This window comes from Phoca vitulina, unplaced genomic scaffold (genome assembly GCF_004348235.1).
Source record: "Phoca vitulina isolate PV1807 unplaced genomic scaffold, GSC_HSeal_1.0 scaffold79, whole genome shotgun sequence".
Lineage (NCBI taxonomy): Eukaryota > Metazoa > Chordata > Mammalia > Carnivora > Phocidae > Phoca > Phoca vitulina.
The window spans coordinates 3,496,404-3,520,353 of NW_022589782.1; the positions used below are offsets into that span (position 1 = coordinate 3,496,404).

General features: G+C 51.6%; 1 long non-coding RNA gene across 1 annotated transcript; it reads left to right on the plus strand.

The window, feature by feature from the left end:
- Positions 1 to 9,279: 9,279 nt before the first annotated feature.
- On the plus strand, positions 9,280 to 23,605 carry LOC116625475. The gene is made up of 3 exons (XR_004298079.1): positions 9,280 to 11,214; positions 19,858 to 19,941; positions 20,444 to 23,605. It is a non-coding gene; the product is annotated as an uncharacterized LOC116625475 (long non-coding RNA).
- Positions 23,606 to 23,950: the final 345 nt, after the last annotated feature.

Sequence of the window (23,950 nt, forward strand, 5' to 3'; positions counted from 1 at the left end):
ACTCTGTGACGGGCTGGGTATCCAGCAGAGGGGCCACAAACAGACGATTAAAATGGGCAAATAATGACAGAGGGGGAGAGACCTGGGGAAAAGGGGAGCTGGGTCAGAACACACCTCTCTGAGCTTAAAAAAAAAATCATCTGTGCAGAGCCTTTCAAGCATGGCACACAGTAGGTTTCTAATAAAGGGTGGTCCCTTCCCCGCACCAGCTACGCTCTGAATGGTGTGTGATTCTGCCCCAGCTGCTGTAAGAAAGCGCCACAGACCAGGTGGCTTAAACCACAGAAGTCTATCTTCTGCACAGTCCCGGCGGCTGGAAGCCCGAGGTCAGGTCCGGCAGAGCCTGTTTCTGGTGAGAGCTTTCGCCCTGGCCTGCAGACGGCCGGCTCCTTGCCGTGGACCTTACGTGACAGAGAGAAGCTCTCTAATAAGGACACTCATCGTACGGGATCAGGGCCCACCCTCAGTGAACTTCAGTGACTTCCTCGGAGGCCCCATGTCCAGATGCAGCCGCGCTGAGGGGCCGTGTTCAACAGATGAATCTCAGAGAGACGCAGGCATCCATCCATCCCCAGTGGACGGCTGACCTCACAATGCCCAAAATGATGTCCACGGCAGGTGAGCAAGCGGCCACTCCCGGCCTCCTTCACCGGGGCCCCTCCCTCGTCTTTCCAGCTGGTGAACTTGGTGGTGTGTTATGGCTTCCCCTCAACATTTCCCCAAGGGCCAATGGCAGCCAGATCCTCATGCCTCAGACCTGCCCCTTCACCCCCGCCGGCCCCCAAATTCACAACAGTTGAACTCTTAGGACCTCAACTGCTCACCCCAGACCTGGACACACTTCTTGAAGTGTGAACCATTCAAGACCCCCATGACCTGTCAATGATGCTGATAACCATAACATCTACCACTTACTAACGTAGGATCATAATATCGAACATTGATCAACAGTTGGCTGTGTGCTGTGCTAGAGATGTTCTGTGTATTCACCCATTTATTACTCACCCAACCCTGAGAGGTGGGTCCTGTGACTCATCCCCTTCCAGGGAGCCCACGCACCGACCCACCAGGTCACATGGGAAGGTCATGCGGGATTTGAACCCAGGCCATCAGGCCTCGATGCACCCAGGGAAGTAGCTCTGCCCCGCCCATCCGTCCAGCCGAGGAGTGGGGCAGTGAAAGGTCTGCCCTCCCCAACCTCAGTTTGTCTTGAAGTGTTAAGAAAATTCTAATAATTTAGCTAGTTAATTCAAAATATTATTTTTATGCTAAACACGCCTCTGTCATGGATTAGAATGCAAAATGCATGAGCATTTTTAAGATAAAGCTGGATGCTTCAGGGGAACTTTAGCAAGGCAGGCCCTGTCTTGTCCCTCGGGGTAGTGGGGGTCGGTGAGCCGGGGAGCCCTGGCTCTCTGCTCCCTGCTCCCAGCATCAGCTGCCCACCCCGCCTCAGGACTCTGGTCCACACTGCCCTCACCTGCCCCCCGCCCCTCACCCGCCTGGACCACCCCCATTCCTTCCCAGCACCCTCCCCTCTTTCCACCACCTCCAGCACCCGTTCCTAAATCACATGGGCCTGTTCTTTTTCTTCTCTTGCGTGGTTTCCAATCTTTTCAATAAAATCAGTGATTCTTTGCAGACAAGAGCCGGGCTGTTGCTTCTCCACATGACCTCGGGCCACATCTCCCACGTGGTGCACGCCCTGGGGACACTTGCTTATTATTTTGGGGGTGGCTATTTCCTCAAAAGTCGGGGCCATTGCTGCAGAAGAGCTTATGCGCGTTCTGAGTGACACAAAGTTACAGAAATTCTAGCTTTGATCAGCTAAGACTAGTTTGAACCAGTGATAAGGGGAAACTGTAGGGAAGTCTGTACAGATGCGGAGAGGGTTTGTCTCCAAATCACTGCGTGTGCTTCCTGCCCACCCGCTCTCCTCTCCAGAGCTCCTATCTATCCCTCAGATCTCGCCGCCCAGATGAGGTCACAGCCCTCTTCGATCTGCCCCTGAGCACCAGGAAGCTCTCCTCTGAGCACTTACTCATAGTTTACAGGGATATGGGTGAGGCTTGCTCACTGTTTTCCTTGCCTTGGATCTATGTCCCCAGCACTTAGCAGGCTGCTTGTCACACAGTAGGAAATCCGTTAATTATTGCAGGTCGCATATTGAACGCTCCCCCGTTCTGGCCGATCAACACGACCCTCCTGCCCGAGTCCACCCCAACTGTCCTGCAGGAGGATGGCTCAGGGAGGGGTGCTTGCCTCACACTCCCCACGTGGCCAGGAAACCGGGGCGCAGGCCAGTCCTGGCGATCACTGTCAGGGAGGAGCCAGTGCGGTTTGCAGCTGCGGCCTCTTCAATCCCCAGCCTGCACTGCCATCTCCAGGATCATGGAAGGGGCGGCGGACTTGGCCAGCAAACACAGAATCACCCTCCTAATAGGGGCTTTCAATCCAAGAAAGGTCGGGGCACTTGAGAAACATCCACTCATCATTACTCTCTCTTTGGGGGGTGGGCAGTTGTTCAAAGCTACAGGGACAGAAGCCAGAAGCCCCAACATCCACCGCCCATCCCCTCCACTATGAGCTGGTGAGACCACAGGGCCAAGACAGGGAGGAGTACCCTAGACCTTGTCAAATGCCGCTTCCCAGGCAGTGGACTGGGGTGGAGCCTGAGAGGGTGTATTTCTAGCAAACCCCAGATGCTGTTGGTCTTATGCTACTGTGGATCCTCGATATTCAAAATGCGGTCCCAGGACCAGCAGCATCCGCCTCCGCATCACCTGGAAGATTTTCGCTACTCAAAATGCAGCCCTGGGGCGCCTGGGTGGCTCAGTCGTTAAGCGTCTGCCTTCGGCTCAGGTCATGATCGCAGGGTCCTGGGATCGAGCCCCACGTCGGGCTCCCTTCTCAGCGGGAGGCCTGCTTCTCCCTCTCCCACTCCCCCCTGCTTGTGTTCCCTCTCTCGCTGTGTCTCTGTCAAATAAATAAATAAAATCTTAAAAAAAAAAAATGCAGCCCTGTTTTGGCAGCACCCACATCACTGGGATCTCGGGATCTCGTTAAAAACAGAGTCTGGGGGGCGCCTGGGTGGCTCAGTCGTTAAGCGTCTGCCTTCGGCTCAGGTCATGATCCCAGGGTCCTGGGATCGAGCCCCACATCGGGCTCCCTGCTCGGTGGGAAGCCTGCTTCTCCCTCTCCCTCTGCCCCAGCTTGTGTTCCCTTTCTCGCTGTGTTTCTCTCTCTGTCAAATAAATGGATAAAATCTTTAAAAAAAAAAAAAAAAAAAAACAGAGTCTGGGCCCCACCCCAGACTTCCTGGATCAGAATCTGCATTTGAACCAGTCCCCCGGGTGAGTCACAGACACAGTGTGAGATGCTGTGTTCTAGAATGTGGCCCTTGAGCCCATCCACACTTGAAACAAACCATCAGGGCTTTAAAAAAATACTGATGTGGGAATTCCTAGAGACCCTAATTTAATCTCTATTGGGTGCAACCTGCCTATCAGGGCACTTGCGAAACTTCTCCTGTTATTCCAACATAAAGCAAAGTTTGAGGGCTTTGCTTTATATTAGAATATTTTCTCAATATTTTATTTTAAAATAAGGTCATGTTCTGGGTTCTAGATATGTTCACCATTGCTGGGGTGTTGTAAATTTTAGGCCCTTCTTTGTCTATCTTGTATGTTAACCAATATTTATCTAGGTTCCTGTTATCTTTGATATTGTTTATAAGGTTTTCTGTAATACATGTTGAATTATGTTTGTTGAGCTGTCATTAAAAAAAAAAAACAGAAAAAATCTTCTAGTCAATTTTACTAATTTTTTTCTTAATATTTATTGGCATTTGTTTTCTCCAAGGAAGACATATAAATGTCCAACCAGCACATGAAAAGATACTCAACATCATTAATCATTATGGAAATGCAAATCAAAATACAGTGAGATACCACCTCACACCTACAAGGATGGATATTTTTTAAAATGGAAACTAGCAAGTGCTAGCGAGGATGTCCAGAAACTGGAACCCTCCGTACATTGCCGTTGGAAATGTAGAAAGGTGTGGCCACTGTGCAAAACAGCCTGGCAGTTTCTCAGAAAGTTGAAATGGAATTTCCGTGTGACCCAGCAGTTGGCAGTCCCAGCTGTATACTCGGAAGAATTGCACACAGGGCCTCAAATACTTGTAGGTACATGTTCACAGCGGCATTATTCTTAAGAGCCAGAAGGAAGACACAGCCCAAGTGTTCATCAGCAGACGCACATTAAGCAAAATGTGGTCTATCCATACAATGGAATACTATTCGGCTACAAAGAGGAATGACGTGTTGACTCACACCAGAACATGGATGAGCCCTGAAAACGTGATGTTCAGTGAAAGGAGCCAGCCAGACACAAAGAATACTGTATGATTCCATTTACAGAAGTATCTAGAATAGGCAGGTCCGAGGAGACAGACGTGCATGTGTTTGTACGTCTCTGCAAGAAGCCATGAGCTCCCAGAACCGCACCGCGGCTCGCTTGGACGTCCTCTAGGCCTACTCCGAAGTGAGTCGGGGTCCTTCATAACTTTGATTTTGTCAAGAAAATTTCTGGTGTCTTCCAGTTCTCAAAGAGAGAAAATCATTCATACAGACTTTGCACATTTTTTTTTTAGTTTATTCCTGGGTGTCTTCCTTTATTTTGTATGGTAAAAGGGATCTTTTCTTCCATTGTACTTTCTGAGGAGCTGCTACTTGTATATAGGAATATTACTGATTTTTAAAAAAAAATGCATCCATCGTATGGTAATTTTCCAGTTGTTGTCTTGGGTTTCTAGGTATGGCTCATGGCATGCCCAAAAGTTTTAGGTGAGTTCCTTCTTCCAGTCTTTCCCAAGCTATGTGCAGTGAAGGACCAGGCTTTGGGCCTCTTCCCAGTGTGTTTTGTAAAACAGATGACAAGTCCACGGGATCTACTCTCGGATGTCATTAAAATGTCAAATTCCTAAAGAAGTTCCTAAACGTGTATTTCTGTATACTTTCTGGTCACAGACCTGGACACAGTTGGCAGGCCAGGAGAGGTCCGCAGCCTCACTCTGCGTATCACTGCTTTCGCCAGTTCTCTAACAGGGTGAGATGCTCGCTCTCCGTGCCCAGGTACCGAATTCTCTTCCCTACTGCAAAGTCCTCAGCAGTGATTATGCAAAGTACAGGAACCTGGATCAGTAAGTTCCTTAGTACCTGTGTGTGTGTGTGTGTGTCTGTAACAGACTTTTTATGTCTAAAACCAGAAAAAAAGGAGGAAGAAAGGACAATATTCCAGGTTGATACGTCTAGGGGCGCCTGGGTAGCGCAGTTGGTTGGGCGACTGCCTTTGGCTCAGGTCGTAATCCTGGAGTCCCAGGATCAAGTCCTGCATTGGGCCCCCTGCTTGGGGAAAAAAAAAAAAAAGAAAGATATATGTAGATACAGATATTGATACAGATTTTCTCCAAATTTGGAGGATTGGGAAGGAGCAGGAGAAGTTTAGCCAAAACTAGAGTTTTAAAATTCTGAACAAATTACAATTTGGTGGGAAGAGAAAGCTAAGTTTTTAAAAATAGGTCCTTCTGTGAAGATGCCTCGCCTTACTCTTGCTTCGTGGGACAAGAGGCTTTAATGACCTAACCGCTCCTGCTGCAGGAGAACTGTCCCCAGTCTGGGATCCCATGACTACATGTGCCCCCCCCCCCCCCCCCCCACACACGTCTTACGAGATCCTCAAGGCGCCCTCAGGACGAGCTGCGTCTGGGACTCCAGAAGCTGCAACGCTCCGCTGTCAGGGGGACGGATCACATGAAGTACGGAGGCCGGGGGTGTCTTCCTGGCAGGTCCTCAGGGTCCACGCCCAGCTGGGCTTCCCCACCCTGCCGGCCAGCAGCGAGAGACCACTTGTGAGCACCCTGCTGTGTGCTCTTCATTCTAAACTCCACTGCTGGTGCCATTAAGGAAGGACGTGCTACCAAAGGGTGTGGCCAGCCTGTCCCCACCTGTCCTCTAAGAGATGAGCTGTGATTAAACACACATTTTAATAAGGACTCCTCACCAGGTACCAGTGGGACTCCACAGCTGACTACAGTCTGGCACGTACCACCTCTTCAGCCCATGGCAAGCTTGCGAACCCGGCGTTGAATCCACCGACTCCTTCCACAGGATTTACCGAGCGCTTCCGGAGGGTAAGGCCGGCCTGGGTGCGGCTCTCGGAAGTGGGCAGGGCACGGTAAACCATCAAATGAGGCTCTGAAGCCAATGAGACAGGATCACGAGACAGACGGGCTGCGTGCGACTTCAGGAGGGGATCGTTCTCCGAGGAGATATCTCAGCCAAAACTAGGTCCTGCACACTCGGACCCTGAAGCCCCCTTCCGTGTGGCCGGAGCAGAGGCCGTGGGATGGATGCGGGAGAGAGGACCCAGCTCCAGGTCCCACTCCGCTCTGCCACCTTGGCCCCGTCACTTCACCTTACACATCATGTTCTCCATCTGTAAAAAAAAAAAAAAAAAAAAAGCTAAGATCACCTGTAGTGATTTTAAAACATGGCTCCAAAAATCATGGACACTCCCTCCCCACCCCCCCAGCCCACCCAGAAGTGGATCCGTGTCCCCTGTCCTTGAATCTGGGCAGGTTTCGGATTGCTCCACCCAACAAAGTACGACGGAAGCGAGACTACGTGACTTTTGAGGCTACGTCCTAGAAGGCCGTGTGGTTTCTGCCTGGTTCTCTTGGCAGGCAGCCTGTCCACATGAGAAGTCCGGCTACCCTGAGGCCACGGAGCTGAAGGAGCCACAGGTGGGCACGCCCAAGGCAGCCCTCCCTGAGCTCCCAGCTGCCAGCCACACGAACCAGCCGCCGGGGGCAGCCAGCCCCCTCCAGCCTTCAGATGCCTGCACTCGGACCCACACCAGATGGTACCCACGTGAGACCCCGGGCGAGAACCCCCTAGCTGAGCCCTACCAAACTGCGGGCCAACAAAATGATTGCTTCACACTAGCAAGTTTGAGGGTACTTCCCGTAGTTATCATAACAGGAGCACCCACCTCTCTGCCTTCGTTTCTTTTTTTTTTAAGATTTTATTTATTTATTTGACAGAGAGACACAGTGAGAGAGGGAACACAAGCAGGGGGAGTGGGAGAGGGAGAAGCAGGCTTCCCGCGGAGCAGGGAGCCCGATGCGGAGCTCAATCCCAGGACCCTGGGATCATGACCTGAGCCAAAGGCAGATGCTTAACGACTGAGCCACCCAGGTGCCCCTCTGCCCTTATTTCTTAAACCTCTCCCTCACTCACAAGCTCCTACTGCCTGGTATCGTCCTGCTCCTCAGACACACCAAAATGGTTCTTTCCTCAGGGCTTTTTGCACTAGCTGTCCTCTCTCTCCCGAAAAATCCTCCTTTCCATCCTCCACCCCACCCCCAATCTTCCATGGAAATCTCCTTATCTTGCAGGTCTCAGCTCAAGCCACCAGCACTCAGAGAGTCCCTCAGGCGCACCCAATCTAGCTTAGATCCCGGGTCCCCAGCAGCCTTATGGTTCTTCCAGCACTTCCACCAACTGACATTTTGCTGCTGGTGTTTATTGACTATGCCCTCTGCCAGAATATAAAGCCCAGGAGAGTCTTTTCCTGTTGCGATCACCTGTGCATCCCCTGGTCTTGCATAATGTCTAGCGGAAAATAAGCATGGATCTGTGTCTGTTGAATGAATGAATCCATGAGAAGGAAACAGCTGTGCGCAGAGGGAACGGCAAGGAGCAGTGGGGATGGTGTGTTCTAGGTGAGAAAGGCGGCTAGTCGATGCTGGAGGGGTTCAGGACGATGTGAGCAGGGATGAGGCAGGTGGGGTAGAACACAGAACGGATATCGTTGGGCAGAACTCGGGGTGATGTTGAGTGGGGAGGATGTAGTAAAACATACCACACACCATCTGCCATTTTAACCATCCTTCAGTGCCGGGTTCAGGGCACGACGCCGCTGCCACCACCACGCGTCTCCAGAACTTTCTCATCTTCCCAAACTGAGACTCCGTCCCCATCAAAGAATTCCCACCCCCTGGACACTTCTATTCCAAATGAACGTGCCTATGTTCGTGGACTCCTGCAATAGTCGTCCTTCCGTCTCTGGCTTCTGTCACTCAGCCTTATGTCCCCTAGGTTCGCCTATCCCTTAGCTTGGGTCAGAACTGTCCTTTTTTATGATGATGAAATACACCTAACAGAATTTCCTTCCTTGCGTTCCAAGGCTGAGCAGCATCCCACTGCGTGTAAACACCACATTTTGTTCAAAATGCACGGGGGGGGGCGGGGCTGCTGTGTTTAAAGGCTCTCTGGGGCGGCCACGTGGGCCAGGGAGAGCAGCCGGGGCAGGTCCAGAGCTCACCTGCCCGACCTGCCAACGGCGGCCCCTTCACAGGCGAGGCCCCGGCCCAGGGCACCCGGGCGGCCTGCCGTGGGATGCAGCCCAGGAAGGACGGGGCAGGGCCTGGCAAGGCTGCAGCCGCGGAACCCAGCTCTTCCCGGCCGCCGCCCTCCCCCTCCCGGACACACGTCCCCGCCCCGGGCAGAGACGCGCCCCGCCCGCCAGTGCGCTTGCGCAGGAAGAGCCGCGCGGAAGGCGCGGGGCGCATGCGCGGGAGGCTCCGCTCCCCGGGAGTGAATCCGCCGTCCGGGGTTTGGGCCCCGCCGGGAGCTCTGTTTATAAACACACCACACGGCCACCAGTGAGGGATAACCCTAAAGGTAGTGGGGTCAGAGGCTAGAGCTCAGCAGGGATGCCAGCGGGGAGGTTGATCCCTTCGCCGTCCCCGGCTGCTGGTTACACGGTGTGGCCGGCTGGGCCGCCTTATCTCCGTCGGGGGCTGCCGGGCGCGCCACGTGGTGCGCACGTGGTCCGGTCCCAGCGCTGCGCCTCCCTTCCCCCCACGGCGCGAGAGGCCCGCAGCGCCCCCTGGCGGCGGTCCCGGGCGCTGCACTGCACGTCGCGCCTGCGCACAACGCGTCACGACGCACCTTCCGGTCTGCGCGCGAGCGGGGCGTGGGTCGGTTACGTCCTCGCGACAACTGCGAGTCCGCCCCTCCCGGGGTCCCGGCGAGGTGCTGGGGCGGAGCCGACCCGCCCAAGGTCACACGCGCCCCGCCGGGGAGGCCCTGGGGCCCCGCGGCAGGCGGGGGCGGGGCCTCCTGCGCCCACGTAGCGCCGGAGGCGGAGCGCTCGGTCGCGCCGCCGTCCTCCCGGCCCGAGTTTGCGTTGTCGTGCGGCGGCCCTGCGGGGCTCGCGGGCTGCCCCGTGCGCGGTTCGTGGGAGCGGGCCCCGCCGCCGGGTGCCCGGGGGTGCGGAGGGGCGTGTGCGGCTTCTCCCGTCGCCGGCCGGGCGCGCGCTGAGCCCTGGGCTGTGCTGCCCCGCCCCCCGCCTTTGATTTTGGACCAGATGGACGCAAGACGACGTGAGGAGCCTTCCCGAGATGTGAAAGCAAACGTCCCCCGACTTTTTTTTTTCCTTTTTGCCATTTTCTCATAAAGGCTCACAATGGCCTTGCCGCCGCCGGTGGCCCTGTTAAAATCAGTATTCCTCCGAAGTTCGCGCACTTCAGCCTCTGCCAAATGCCTGCTGTGTGCCGGTCGCCGCTCGGGGCTCTGAGGCGCCTGGGCCACGTGCGGGGAGAGGCGACTCTAAGCCTGGCTGAGGTGTCGGGAGAGCCAGGGAGTACTCACCCCCAAGGCCAGGGACGGGACCGTGGGCGTGCAGTGCAGTCTAGTGCCGCTGACAGCAGGGTGGGCAGCACACCGTCCGGAGGGAGTGATGAGTCTCAGAGCCCGCTGGTGCGCGGAGGCCTGTGCTCGCTTTCGCTGGGCTCTTGCACCCCGGCCAAGCTGCAGTCCAAAGTCTCCCCGCGATCTGGCAACTTGAGTTGCCTCCCGACCTACTATTTCCCCAACAAACTTATCGGTAAATGTCATCTGTGATATGAGCCTGGTTGATGTTACGTTAGTAAGTAAGACAGAAATGAAGCCAGAAAGACTCCAGAATTTCATCAATGATGTGAGCAACTGCCTTGCCAAATTCGATCGTGCTTTACACATACAGTTTTTCCTCAGGGTTTTATGGCGTTTACAATATAAAGGCTACAGACTTAAGTCTAACTACGTTGTTAATTTTCTCTGTTACTTTCTTAAGTCTAGATTGGGGGTTCGGTCAGATGGCAAATATTTTAGGCTCTGCCAGACACGTATAATCTCTGTCGCATATTCTTTGTTTTGTTTTGTCTACCCCTCTTTTCAACCTCCAAGCTCTGAACTATAGAATTTTCAGATTCCCACAATATACATATTCCTCTGATGGCCAATTACAGGCTACCAACGTGGAGTGTCTAAGTGCAGGGTTGAGAATGCTATTTCCAGCATATGGATCCAATAGATGTAAATAACCTCAAGAGCATAGGTCATGGTAGGATAATTGGGAAGTAATGTGTTTTGAGACCTTGTTGTCAATAGTGCTGATTTTACTGTAAATTTATATAATTTAATTTTTGATAATATCTGTTTAACAGCAAGCCCACAGAATTCCTGAAAATTTAACGTTTGGTTCTCATGAGCCAGCTCCAGCTTGGCACTGGTCTTACCTCTAAGTGGAGATGGGGGTGGGTAAGTTAGGCTTCTGGGTTGGTGGTCAATGTTCAGTTTCTTCACCTGGGTTCCACTTAGGCACACCCCGAGGGGACCCCCAGTGAGTCAACAGCCTGTATCATTCCCCCACTTCTGAGTGTGGGCCGGACCGGTCAGGTGCTTTTAACCAATAAGAGAATTTGGTGAGAGGAGTAGGATGTCCCTCCCTTGACGGTATCATGTCATATGTGAAGGATGATGGATGCCACGCCCATCATGCTCATGTTCCTGGGGTGACTGGAGACAGACTCTCCTGCTGGCCTTGCAGGAGCAAACAGCCAAGTGAAGAGCCCCTGGATATGACTATGTGGCAGGAGACTGTGGGCAGCCTCCGGGACCTGAGGGTGGCCTCCAGCCAGCAGCCAGGGAGAAGCTGGGGCCCTCGGTCATGCAGTCACAAGGATATGCATCTGCTGGCGACCCAAATGAGCTTGAAAGGGTCGCACCTCCAGATGAGAACGAAGCTCAGCCTGGACCTGGATTATAGCCCCATGAGACCCTGCAAAAGCCGAGCCCTGGCTCCTACCCCACAGAAGTGGAAGTAAGTGCATTTTTTTAAGTTCCCAAATTTGTGGTCATTTGTTAAACTGCAGCAGAAAGTGAACACATCATTATTCATAAGATTTATGCACCTTTCTTTATGTGTGTTACATTTCTCAATTTTAAAAGGTTGCGGGGAGGAAATGTACACATTACACAATAAAAATAGCAGGAAAGAACTGTACGCACATGTTGGCCAGAATGCTCTTGGACAGTGTGACTCTGAGGAAACTCACGGTGGGTTTCCACTTGGGGTTTTTTTCCTTCCCCCTAATGACTCCCTGTCCTCACTGCATGGCCTGTCCACACTGAAGTGGGCATGAGGTCAAGAGCTAGGCTCGTTTTCACCTCTGTGCTAGAGCTCTCTGCCTGCCTGTGTGTCTCAACACGTCCCCATGTGCCCCACCTTTAAAGCGTAGATGACTGTAGTACCTGCCTCGGGGCACAGCTGGACAGGATTCGGTGAGGCAGACATTCAGTGGACCGTGTTCTGTGGCCTTCACCCGTTATGGAGCCGTCACGGGGCAGGCGGCCAGCCCCAGCTCTGCACCCAGGGGGGTCTATACTGTGCACGGTGAGTGATTCAGGAATCTGAGCTGGTCACTGCCGACCACTCTGAGCCGTTGGAGAGAGGTCAGGCCTCTGGTTGATGGGAGTTTCCGGGAAAGGGTTCGTCCCTTCTGAGATGCGGCTGTGAGAAGAGAGGCCACGGGAGGGGGGGTGAGCTGTGTGGCCATGGGGCTTCCAGCCTGCCGCAGGAAGACAGCAGAGCTGGCCTCACTGTCGACTGAGGGAGCTGGAGCCGTGGGGTCGGGCCACCCCGAAATTCCACCTACATCCAGAGCCCAGCCGTGTGGACTGATACTTCGGCGTTGTTTAGACCATCTTGAGTTGAGTTTTCTGGCACTTGACGGCTGAACTTGCGTCCTCATTAGGTCGTGGCATAAAGCTGTACCCTGGGGAGGGGGCGTGGAGGGGGGCATGAGGGACAGCAGGTGATGGATGTTGGATTCTGTGTCCGCAGCTCCCCCGGAGTTGGGCACGGCGGGCGTGGCCCTCTGGCCACCATTTCAACGTGACTAAAGCCGTAGGAGGCTTTCTGTGTGCTGGCTGCCGCCTCCCGGCGCCTTGATCTTGGACTCCCAGCCTCCAGACTGTGAGAAGTCAGGGTCTGTTGTTTATAAGTGGCCCGGGCCATGGTATGTTTGTTACAGCTGCCTGAGCTGACTAACATACTCCCCACTTCAACCAGTACGCTCCGTTGCCTCCGAAGTCTTGTCACGGAGCAGTTCGGTGCTGGGGCGAAATCACCAGTGGTCATGTCAGCGTCGGGCCTCCCCCAGAGGCAGAGCCGGAGGGGCTCTGCAAATGCTGAGCGCCTGACTTTGGAATTTGCACAGGATGCTACCATCCTGCCTGGCCTCTTAAATGAAGGGAAGGGGTCTGGGCTCCGAGGAAGGGAAACGTCCCCGTTGCCCCTCACTCTAATGTGACTAGAACAACTCGCTGATGCCCCCATTCAGCCTCAGGGACAAATGCACCCAAGGAGCATCAAGCTGGTGGGGGACCCTCTGGGGCCACGGTTTTCGGGCCTGGGCCTCCTGCCTCTTGCTTTGCTTCCTGCTTTAACTGCGCTCTGCCTTGTCCCCTCCCTCCCACTTCCCAAGCACTCCCTAGATTCTCTTGTGGTCGTAGGAGCCTTGTTCTCGATCACAGGCTTGTCTTCTGCTCCCGGCCACAGAGGCCTGGAGGCCTAGCCGCCTTGGCGCCTCCGTGGAGGAGCCCTCTCACACCCCCCTTCCCCAGGACCACACGTCCCCAGTGCTCTCCCCGCTGATGCCTTTGCTCTTCTCTTGCCTGCGGGATCTCACAAAAGAGAACAGAGCCTCTGGGCCCCAGCTGGGCCCAAGCACTTTTCGAAGCCCACTCTCTCCCCTTGCCAGCCAGACTCCAGGGCCCCCCCACCCCGGAGGAGAAAGCCCCTGCTAATCACACTGCCCAGGGTGCAGGCAGATGAATCTTCCCAGGCCGGCGCGGGTCACGAGGTTGGCCTGGCAGGGATGAAACTGAGCAGGCCCAAGGACCGGACTCCCAGCCGGCAGCCCCGTCTCTGCTTTATCGCCCATTTTCTGCCAAACAAAGGCCCTGCCCACCCTGAGAGCTCACACTGCTGCTCTGTTGAAATCTCGAGGTGGTTCCCTATTAATCACTCCCTTTGGTGCCTCGGAGGCCAAAAAGAGTCAAACAAAACCTCTTTTCTAAGCAGGAAGAGCTTTGCAAAGTCCTGAGCAGAAAGATTCCCCCACCGCTCTCAAGTATAACACTAACAAGATGCTGGGGCCTCCCAGACTCACACAAACAAACAACACTCGCTGCCTGGCTGCCGGAGGGGGATTTGGAATGTGACCAGGTCCCCCGTGTGCTCCAAAAGGCTCCATGCAGGAGACAGGCCCAGTGAGCAAGCAGTCTCGCCTGCATGCAGCCTCCTCCTTATTGTAAAAACCAAAAAACACCCAATTAAATGATTTTTTTTTAAGCAGACACATACTAGGAAGATGGGAGGGGGAAAAAAATTCCATTTCTCTCCCTCCCCTGCCATAAGCTTGACTCTCAACTCCCATGTCTGTCTTTTCTTCTGATGTCACCGTTCTGCATTAACCAATAACTAATATTGCATTATTCATTTTTCTATAAATATGAAGTTTGGCTTCTCTTTATAAACAGACACACCACGGCCAAACAGCAAACCATCATTCACCGAGACAAGTCTTCATTTCCCAGGGAGCAGGCCTCTTATCTGTGGGCCAGCATTTGGATTGTCCTGTTGCAGAGAGAAATGACATTTTTGTCCAGATGCTGCAGCCCCTATCAGGCACGAGGAGCAACGGTCCTCGATTTTTATGCCTCTGAATGGAAGCACATTCTCTTTCATAAAAATTTAATTTAAAAATAGAAAGAAAGGGGAAAAAGCCGGCGCAACAAACACTGGAGTGCCATCCATTCGCATGAGGGCAGAAATCCATCCAAAACAAGTGCATCATATTAGCTTGGAAAATCAGATGAATAAAGAGACAACAATTCATTGGAAAGGCATCATCCTTGGCCCAGTAATATAGGGAGCGTACTTCAAAGTACAGAATTTGGCACACCTCAGATACAGCGGTCGTCTTGTGAATCTAAAACAGGTTTGGTACAGACGATAGGAAGGATGGGGTGGGGGGAGATACACAGGATCATCGCGCTGGGTGATCAATAGGGCGCTTCAACCCAAGAGGGCAGACGCTCTCCTCACAAAAATAATAAACCTGAGAAACAGATTATGCAGCTTGATTTGTGATCGGCAAGGCCTGCTCACTCCTTAAATGTTAACGGAATTAAATGACTGGAACGTATCCATGTTTGGAGTATGGATAGTCCAGCCTAGCACGCACTGGAATCAAATAGCTTGGGGGGGGGGGGGGCGGAAATCCTACCAGGGCAGTTAAAAAGTACTTCTGCAGCCTCGCTGTTGTGAGGTTTTTTTTTTTTTTAATTAAAAAAATGACACTCTTAATAGGAGAGATGATTATGATAATGGTTCTCCAGTGCTTCCTAAGGATCCATCATACCAGTTAAGGGAGGAAATTTAAGGTACAGCAGGGGGCCAGCTCACTATTATTCCAGGAAGGGCTCAGGCACTTGATGGCTCATCTTTTTGAAAAATGCCACTAATAATTAGAGAGTTTTATGTTTCGCTTTATGGTTTGTAGCACAAATCAATGCACAGGTTTCCCCCCACCTCCCCCCGTACACACACAAATCAGACATGTTTCTCCCACCCCATCCTCCTCGATACAGGCTTTTTTGCCCCCCAGCCGAAGAAAAGACCAGAAGGCGGCCAAGCCTCTGACCTACCTTTGCAATGCGGCACAGAACACTGAGTAATGTGGGCACTTAGGTTTTCCACTCTCCACTTCCCCCATGAGAGTCCTTCCCAAGCACAGATTTATGGTGTTTTGCAAAAAGTCATTGATCGATGCATGCGTTCTGCAGTTATTTAAAATGATGTCAACTAAGAACTTTTAATAACATGGGGGAAATACCATGTAAAGTGAAGTGACGTGAAAAAGGCAAGACAGGAGACAAAGTGTGCGTGGGTGTGTGAGCGTGCACATGCACGCTCAGGGAAATGCGCCCAACTATTGAAAGTAGTTAGTGGTGAGATTAGGCGTGTGACTAGTTTCTTTTTTGTAAGTATTTCCTATTTTCTCCAATGAACATGTATTGCATTTCTAAGCAGGAGAAGTGTCATTTTTTACAATGAAATGTAACAGACACTGGAATGGCTCTCCGGGATTCTCCCCCCACCCGCCCCCACCATGCCACCTTTTTCCTGATGATTGATTTCTGTGGCCCGTTCAGGTCCCCTTAACTCCATTCTTGCCGTGCTGGTTTGTTGCTTGGTAACAATCATTTTTACCGATTGCTTGTTTCTCGTCAGCACTCGTTAACGATGCTGCATTGCAGCGCTCTCTGCTGCGAAATGATCTTCCGTCCGGGGCAATAAACAAGACCATCTAACCTCCTCAATTATCACACCCTCCACCTTACGAGGCATGAGTGCTGCTGCCAGCTTCCCAAAACATTGCCTTTCATCAATGTCCCAGCAAGAATAACACCTTGAAGATTCGAGGGTCCTAGTTTTTGCTTCCATGCCCAGGCGTGAAAATCTCTCCTTTTAACTCACCCCTGTTGTGCTGCTGGTTCTCAGTGCCTGTTCTTTGCCCTGTCGTGGCAGGTGCATTCTGGCTGCCTACCTAGCAGCTCCCTCCCAACCCGTCTCCTTTTCCTGCCCAGAGAACCCCAGTTTTGTCCAGATACCCACTTCCTATCGGCTGCAGGAGAAGTGGGGCCCAGATCCTAAGAGAGGATTATGACTGAGCTAGGAAAAGCATGGTGGTGGGTCCCACACCCCTTGCCAGGCCGTGGTTTGGGCACAGGTGTGGAGGGTAATTTTGGCCAACAAGACCTGAAGGGAAGTGGGCTGGAGTAGGCGAAAGGTGTCTTTGTTCCTAAAAAGGGATGCATGAAGCAAACCTGGTCTCCGGATCCCAGTTTGGGAAGACAGGGGGCCTAAGGCCCTGCAGCCACCTCGAAAGCACCAGAGTCAATACATCAAGGACATAAGAGCCACATGGTGGAGAGAACCTGAGTCCTCGGTGGCACCACAGGGTCACTGAATCGACACATCCTAGGCCCACCCTTTCTCCTAAGTCCTTACACGTGAGGTCATAAATCCCCTCTGTGTCGGAGCCACGTGGGGTTGGGTTTTCTGTTATTTACAGTTAAAGCCTTCTAACTGAGCCAGTGCCAAAGCTAGACGTGTTTGCGTGATGTGGATCTCCTGGTCACCGTCTACGGAGGGTGGCTCACATGTCCTGGACTATCCAGCACACTCACAGTTTACACCGTGATCCTGGTACATTTTCAACAAATGCCCCATTTTACTCTCCAAAGTGCCCCAGTTTTGGATGATCAATGATATGGTCATTGTTCTGGGTCGAGCTGTGTCCCTCAGATAGTCATATGTTGAAACCCTGCCCCTAGTACCTCTGAATGTGACCTTATTTGGAAATAGGGCTGTTGCAGATGTAATTCATTAAAATGAAACCATACGGGAGGAGGGTGGCCCCTGATCCAATATGACTGGGGTTCTTATAAAAAGGGGAAATTTGGAGACAGATCCTCCCCTAGCACCTGCAGAAGCACGTGGCCCTGTGCCTCCATCTCAGACTTCTGGCCTCCAAACTGTGAGACAACAGATCTCTGTGGATTAAGCCACTTGGTTTGGGGTACTTTGTTTCAGCAACCCCAGGACCCTCATACAGTCATCCTACCTACGGACTGTGTCTGAGGAGGAAGGAATCTCTTCCAGCTACCACTGATCCGAGGTGTCAGCACTTGAGAGGAGCCTTGAGGAAGGCTGGGACATCAGCAGGCCGGGATGGTGTGTGGAGAGAGGGCCTGACGCATGAGCCAAATCACAGGCAACTGTTAACTCATCCCGACCCAATGAGATGGGGACAAGGGAAGAGTCCGACTCAAGGGCACTTGACACTCCTCCGAGGGGAGGAATCCTGCCATGAGGGGCAGAAGCAGAGTAGGTAGAGCATCCCATACTGTGTGGTCTTGATCCAAGTATACACAAATATCCGGAGGAGACAGCAGAACGCTCAGAAACAGATCCACGTACCTGTGAGCACTTTACATGTGACAGAGTGGGCCCAGCAGAGCTGTAGGTGAAAGACATAGTTTTCAACCAGGGGTGCTGAGAAGATTATGTACCTACACGTCTGTGAAAGAAATGGAACCCCTACTTCACGTCATAGGCAAGTCAACTCCAGATGGATCTGTGAATTAAATGTGAAAGGCAGAGCTACAGACTTTTCAAAGACACTCTAGGAGAATTATCTTCATGACTGTGAGGTAAGGAATGACTTCTTAAGTCATTAAATGCATCAATCATAAAGGAAAATAGGGACAAATCAGACTAAATTAAACTCAAGAAGTTGTTCATCAAAGTGTAGCAACAGAAAGAACATGAAAATGAAAAGGCCGGTCTCGGAGTGGAAGGAGATAACCTGCAACAGGTACAGCCAACCAAGACCCATTTTCCAAATACTTAAAGGGCTTCAAACTGATGAGAAAAAAAACAGATGACCGAAGAGGAAAATGGGTAAGCGGCTGGAACAGGCATGGCACATAAGAGGCAGTCTGGATGACCAGTAGACCTTTGAGAGAGGTGTTTCACCTCATCAGCAATCACCCAAGTACCCGTTACAACCATGATGAGGCATCTTTGTACCTGCCAGGCTGACAAAAATTTAAAAGTCTGACTGAGCCAAGTGGTGGCAAACTTATAGAGCAAGGGGAGCTGGAAGACACTGTAGGGGGGAGTGCAGCTTGGTACAAAGGCTTTGGAAAATAGTTTGACATTATCTAGGAGTTTTGAATGTTGCATATCATGTGACCCCAAGTGTACTTCCAGATACATAACCGAGGACAGTGGTTCTCATGTGTCCAAATCCCCTGGGGGGCTTCTGGGCCCCACTCCCAGAATTTGAGTCCAAAGGTCTGGGTGGGACCCCAGAATCTGCATTTCTAACAAGGCCCCAGGTACTGCTGACACCGCTGCTCTGGAGACCACGCTTTGAGCAACACTTAGAGCGATGTGTGCTCATGCACTCCAGGTACGTAGACAGGAAGCGTTCATAGAGTCATTGCTGAAAATGTCCGTCCACAATTGAATGAATAAAGAATGGTGTATTCATACAGCGGAATACTAGAAAGCTTTGGGAATGAGCGGACCACCACCACTTGCAAAATATGGATGCATTGTCCAAACAATTTGAATGGTTCCTTCCCTTTCGGTCTCTGCTTGTAAGCTCTGTCCTAGGGAGGCTTCTTTACCCCCAATTCCTCCACCCCTTACTGCAGCACCTGTCTGCTATTTTTCTAAGAGACAACTCATTGAGACCCCTCAGAATCACCAGCACTAGCCAGCCCCCACCTCACAAATCAGACTTTCAACTACTCCAAGCTCCTAATTCCAACCTTGTTGCTTTGTCCCCTGGGGTGATATGCATGTCATTTTGTTGCTACCTCCAAGAGACACTGAGTTTGCTCTTTACCCTTTGGTTACCTAGTTCACAACCCTATACCTAGTACACAGTCCTTTTTTTTCTTCTTCAAGTTTTGTCTGTTAAAATAAGTCAGTGGCTCTTGTCTTCATGCGTGATGCTTCATGGTTGCCTCTAGAATTGAGCCCACGCCCCATGCAGCAAGAGGGGGGACAGGCAAAGGGGACACGCACTGGCCAGCAGCCTCTGCCACTTTCCAAGAGCCTTCCTGGAGGATGGCCAACTGTTCCAGTTTGTCCGGGACCACGGGGTCTCCCAGGAGGCAGGACTCTCATCGCTATACCCAAGAAAGTCTAGGCAGACTGGAATGAGCCGGTCATCCTGAGCCCCATGACCTCTGATTAAGCACATTAACCACAGTGACATTGTATAGCCGCCCCCAGCCTCAAGGAAGGCAGAGGCCCGTCGTGATCTGGCTGGGCTCAGGCCCAGCCCAGGCAAAATCGGAGTTGTGCGAATGAGGAGGAAGTGCAGAACAGACATGGAAGAGGCTGCCGGTGGTTCTGCCCTTGTCACTCCAGACTGTAATCATGAGCCACCCTGCACCGCCTGTGAGCATGTGACGGCCAGCGGAGCCCGACGGTGTCCTCCGGGGCACGTGTGGCCCCATCTCCTCGTTCAGACACCGCTTCACTTCTGGCAGCCTAGAGAGGAGAAGTCTCTCCACCCTGGAGCGTTGTAAATCTTCGATGGCTAATTAAAGTCTGTAGGTGAGGGGCTGGGCAGTCAAGGGTGGCTGCTGAGTCATCATGGTCACCGAAGAGAAACATGAAGGTCTTGTAGAAGTTCCATTTGTCTCTCTGTGCATAGGCTCAAGCATGGCTTTTCCCAAGTGGGAATCAGCGGTTTACATTCTTAGTTTTGAGAGAGGCTCAGGGATCTTGGGTCCTGTACTTTTTTTTTTTTTTTAATATCTTCTATTTATTTGGTGCTTTTCTCAGACATTAACTATCATTTTATTCTAGGTTTATTCTAAATATCCTCCAGGACCTGCATTTGCTACTCTTGGCGTGGTAAGAAAATGCTTGCCAGGGAGGATTTCCAACCTGGTAAGTGAATATGCCCTCTCATTTCAAATTGAGCAGCTAGCTGCTCATTCTCCATGGCACTGATAAACATAAAAAGAGGGAAGCAAAATGATGTCTTACAGATTTAATCCTTTTCGATTAGCGTAAGCTCTGTAAGACTCTCTTAGCCAGCTTGTCTTTCTTTCCCTTTGAATCCTTGATCGGGTAAATGGTGGAGGGGAAATATGATAGGTGGGTACCAGACAGCCAGGGGATGCTGGGCTGTGCACATTTCACGTGTGTTCCGTGGCCTCCCCGCGCACATCAGCTGCAAAGGTACACACAGAACAGGAGGCCATGTCTCATCTGCTTCCAGTGACCCCAGCGCAGAGTGCGTCTGGTCCAGCCACACTTTTGATAAATGGCTGGGAGTTGGGCTGGAAGCCAGGGCTTCTCGAATTCCATTTCCTTCTCTAGGCTACAAATTTCTTCACAGACATGGGAAGCTGCGTTCACTGTTTCCTTTTCTCCCACTTCGAAACAGGGACTGTGGTCATGTGCATTTAGAAGCGGGTGAGAAACAGGCAGCCGCTCCCTGTGGCCTGGAGTCCGTGACGTCCAATCTCATTTTGTCTTGCTGCGTTTGGCTCCATCTTCTTCCCTGTTCAGACCTCAGAGGATTTCTGGTTGCACTCCTACACTTGGATCTGTGGGTTTTTTTAAGCTTGAGTTCCGATGATAATTTTAGGTTGAAACATATGAAATTAGTGACCATGGGCTGCAGTTGACCTTTCTTGAACGGCAGTAGTGATCCAGCCCGATGATGAGCAGCATGACTGAGATCTGGCTTACCTACCAGGCGCTGCACCAAGCCTTCTACACACAGGACCCCCCCATCTAGCCTGGAGGTTTACGGGAAGTGGGGAAACTGAGGCATGGGTGGGATCGAGTAACTTGCCCAGGGTCACACAGGTAGTAAGTGTGGGAGCTGCACCTGAAACCTGCGGGGGTTGTCCACACACCCACTGCACCTGTATGCGTCAGCTCTCCTAACCTCAGCGGCAGAAGCGTATTGTCACCTGGGTGGGTGACGAAGCATTTTGTAGGAAAGATTAAGGGAAAGCTTTTTGCCTATGTATTTTAGAAAATTCTCCTTCAGCTAATAAATTTCAGCAATTTGCAAGGAGCAGGGGGTACAGAGAGCCCGAGTGGGCTTTGACAACACCTTGGTCTGGGAGCTAAACGAGCCGCGGCCCTCAGGTGACCCCCTTCACTTCTTTAAACTTCTGTTCACTTACCTGCACTGTCAAACGGGGCTGGTGATCATGCCTTCACGGGGTCGTTTAGAGGATGAAATAAGATAATCGAGGTGCTTGCACAGCGCCTGGCACACAGGAAGAGCTCAATAAAGGTTAACGGAAATGAGGTATGATGCAGTGAATTGCCAAAGGGAGAGATCTGCTTGTGGGACTAGTCTGGTTAATTTTTCACCAGCAGCTTCTGTGTCCTGGGACGAGACACATCGAGCTGAGTCTCCATCCTCCCCACTGTCGAACCAGGACAACAATGGTCTCTAACCACCTCCCAAGGATGGATGAGAAGGTGAAACTGCAGGGGTCATGGAGAAGATCGTGCACTCTTAGGTACGAGTGAGACGCCGAGAACCGTGAGACTGGGACCCCTAACCCACCCTATCTGAAGGATAGCCTCCTGGTTACAAATAGATGTGACAGCACCCCCCTCCGTTTTGGTATCTGCTAGCAAATCAGATTAAAACAAAAACAAAAAAATGACTTTGAACAGAACAGAAGCAAAGTATTGTTTTAAGACATGAAAACATGATCCTTAACATGATGTGGGCGGGATATTTCCTGATATCTAAATTTGCATCTTGTTCTGTCTGCATTTATTTCTGGAAGTAGCCAACCCTTGTGTGCCCTTGTTTGGGGGCAGCTGGGATTGCAGAACTGAAAGCACCAGCTTCCAGTTTGGAGGGTGATCCTAGAGCCTCCAAGGAGAGAGGAGAGGGAAGGGTCCCAGGAGGGGCACTCAGGCTGCCCCAAGATGCTTTCTCCTCTAAAGTTTTCCCTTCTTACCCATTTCCCACGCACAGAATCATCCATCATGGATGATTCGCTGCTTTCACTAAGCACCCGGCTTGCGGTTCATCCGTATTGTCCCACATATCAGCAGTCCCGCCTTGTTAGCGCTGATCGCGCTTGATTGTAGGACTCTACCGGTTTAAAAAAAAAAACAATCAGCCCACTGGTTGATAGACACGTGGATTGTTTTCAGTTTGGGTTTCACGAGTAATTCTGCTCTAGACATTCATGGAGTGGTCTTCGGCATGTGTGTTCATTTCTCTTGAGCAGGTTCCTCGGGGTGGAAGTGCTGGGTTGCACCCTGAGTGTATGTTTAACTTTTCACTAGACTGTTTTGCCAGGTGAGGCCTGGCTGCACAAGGGCGTGAAGGAGCATTCTGGGTGGCAGAAACATTCTAAATAATACCGGAAGACTGGACGGGGCGACAGTTCGTGAATTTGATACGGAGATTCTACCTCCATAAAGTTGTTAAAAAATGAGAATCTGAACACCAGCCAGAAACGTGGTTATATTACGGCATTGTTGGGATTCTTTTGTGGGTGATAATATCGTGGTTATGTTGGTTGTTGTTTTTTTTCTTTTTTTTAAGCAAACTCTTGTAGAGATACACACTGAGTTACAGGAAATGATATAATGCCTGAGATTTGCTCCGAAATAACTCAGGAGGATTTGGGTGGCTTATTGATGAAACAAGCCTGACCCGACGCGGATTCTTGTGGAGGCTGGGCGACGGGTCCGTGGAGATTTATTTTCTTATTCTGTCCTCTTCTCTACATGTTTGATGTGTTTCCATATTTCAAAGTTTGCAAAGATGCACTTAAGAGTCTCTCAAAAGAGCTGAATTGGCGGAGTCCTCCAGTGGTCACTGACGAAATGAGGTTGGAATGAGGCAGTGTTGTTTCCGCCCGCTCAGCACACCCTCCCCCTCCCAGGCCTGGGCCCAGAGCCCCTGCCAGCCAATCAGCCGCCATGTCCTGGGCATTGCTGCCCCGCTCGGCTGGCGTGGGATGGTGCAAGAAGGGGAGAAGCCTGAGCTGATCGATCCCCACAGGCCCCCGCCACCCCCACCCCCCCGGGCCGAGAGAGCAGCCTTGGGGTGATGCTGCCATAAATCCCCAGGGCAGCTGACTCCTGCCCTTTCCGGAAACCTGCATCTTGGCTTTTTTGGTTCTGTGAACTGCCCAGCAACACGCTGATAAATTCCCTTCGTGTTTAAGTTGGCCGTCGTTTGTTTCCGTGGCTGAAGACCAAAGCCACCCCGGGGCAGACACAGCGCGTGGCTCGCCAGACACTGCATGTTCCTTCGGTGTCTGCACTGCCCTCCCGTGGCGGATTCAGCTCTGGGCGCAGGCTCCCTGGACACTGCGACTTGCACAAGGCGATCTGACAAGTAAGAGTGGAAGGAATACACACGACACAGAGACACCAAATTGAGAGCTAGGAGCCCTCGCTCTGCTCAAACACAAGTCGAAAGCATCGTCACGAAGACAGAAACATCGATTGGACCAAAGAAGTGTCCCTGGCCTCTAACACACCCCCAGCAGAAATATAATGGGAGGCACAAATGCAATTCTAAATTTTCTAGGTGCTGCATTAAAATGGTGAAAAGAGGGGCGCCTGGGTGGCTCAGTCGTTAAGCGTCTGCCTTCGGCTCAGGTCATGATCCCAGGGTCCTGGGATCGAGCCCCACATCGGGCTCCCTGCTCCGCGGGAAGCCTGCTTCTCCCTCTCCCACTCCCCCTGCTTGTGTTCCCTCTCTCGCTGTGTCTCTCTCTGTCAAATAAATAAATAAAATTTAAAAAAAATAAAAAATAAAATGGTGAAAAGAAATAAGTGACATTAATTTTAGTATTCCCTTTATCTAACCCAGTATATCCCAAATATTATCATTTCAAACTGTAACCCACATAAAACTATGAATATAGTAATAATATGTTGCTTTTTTTTT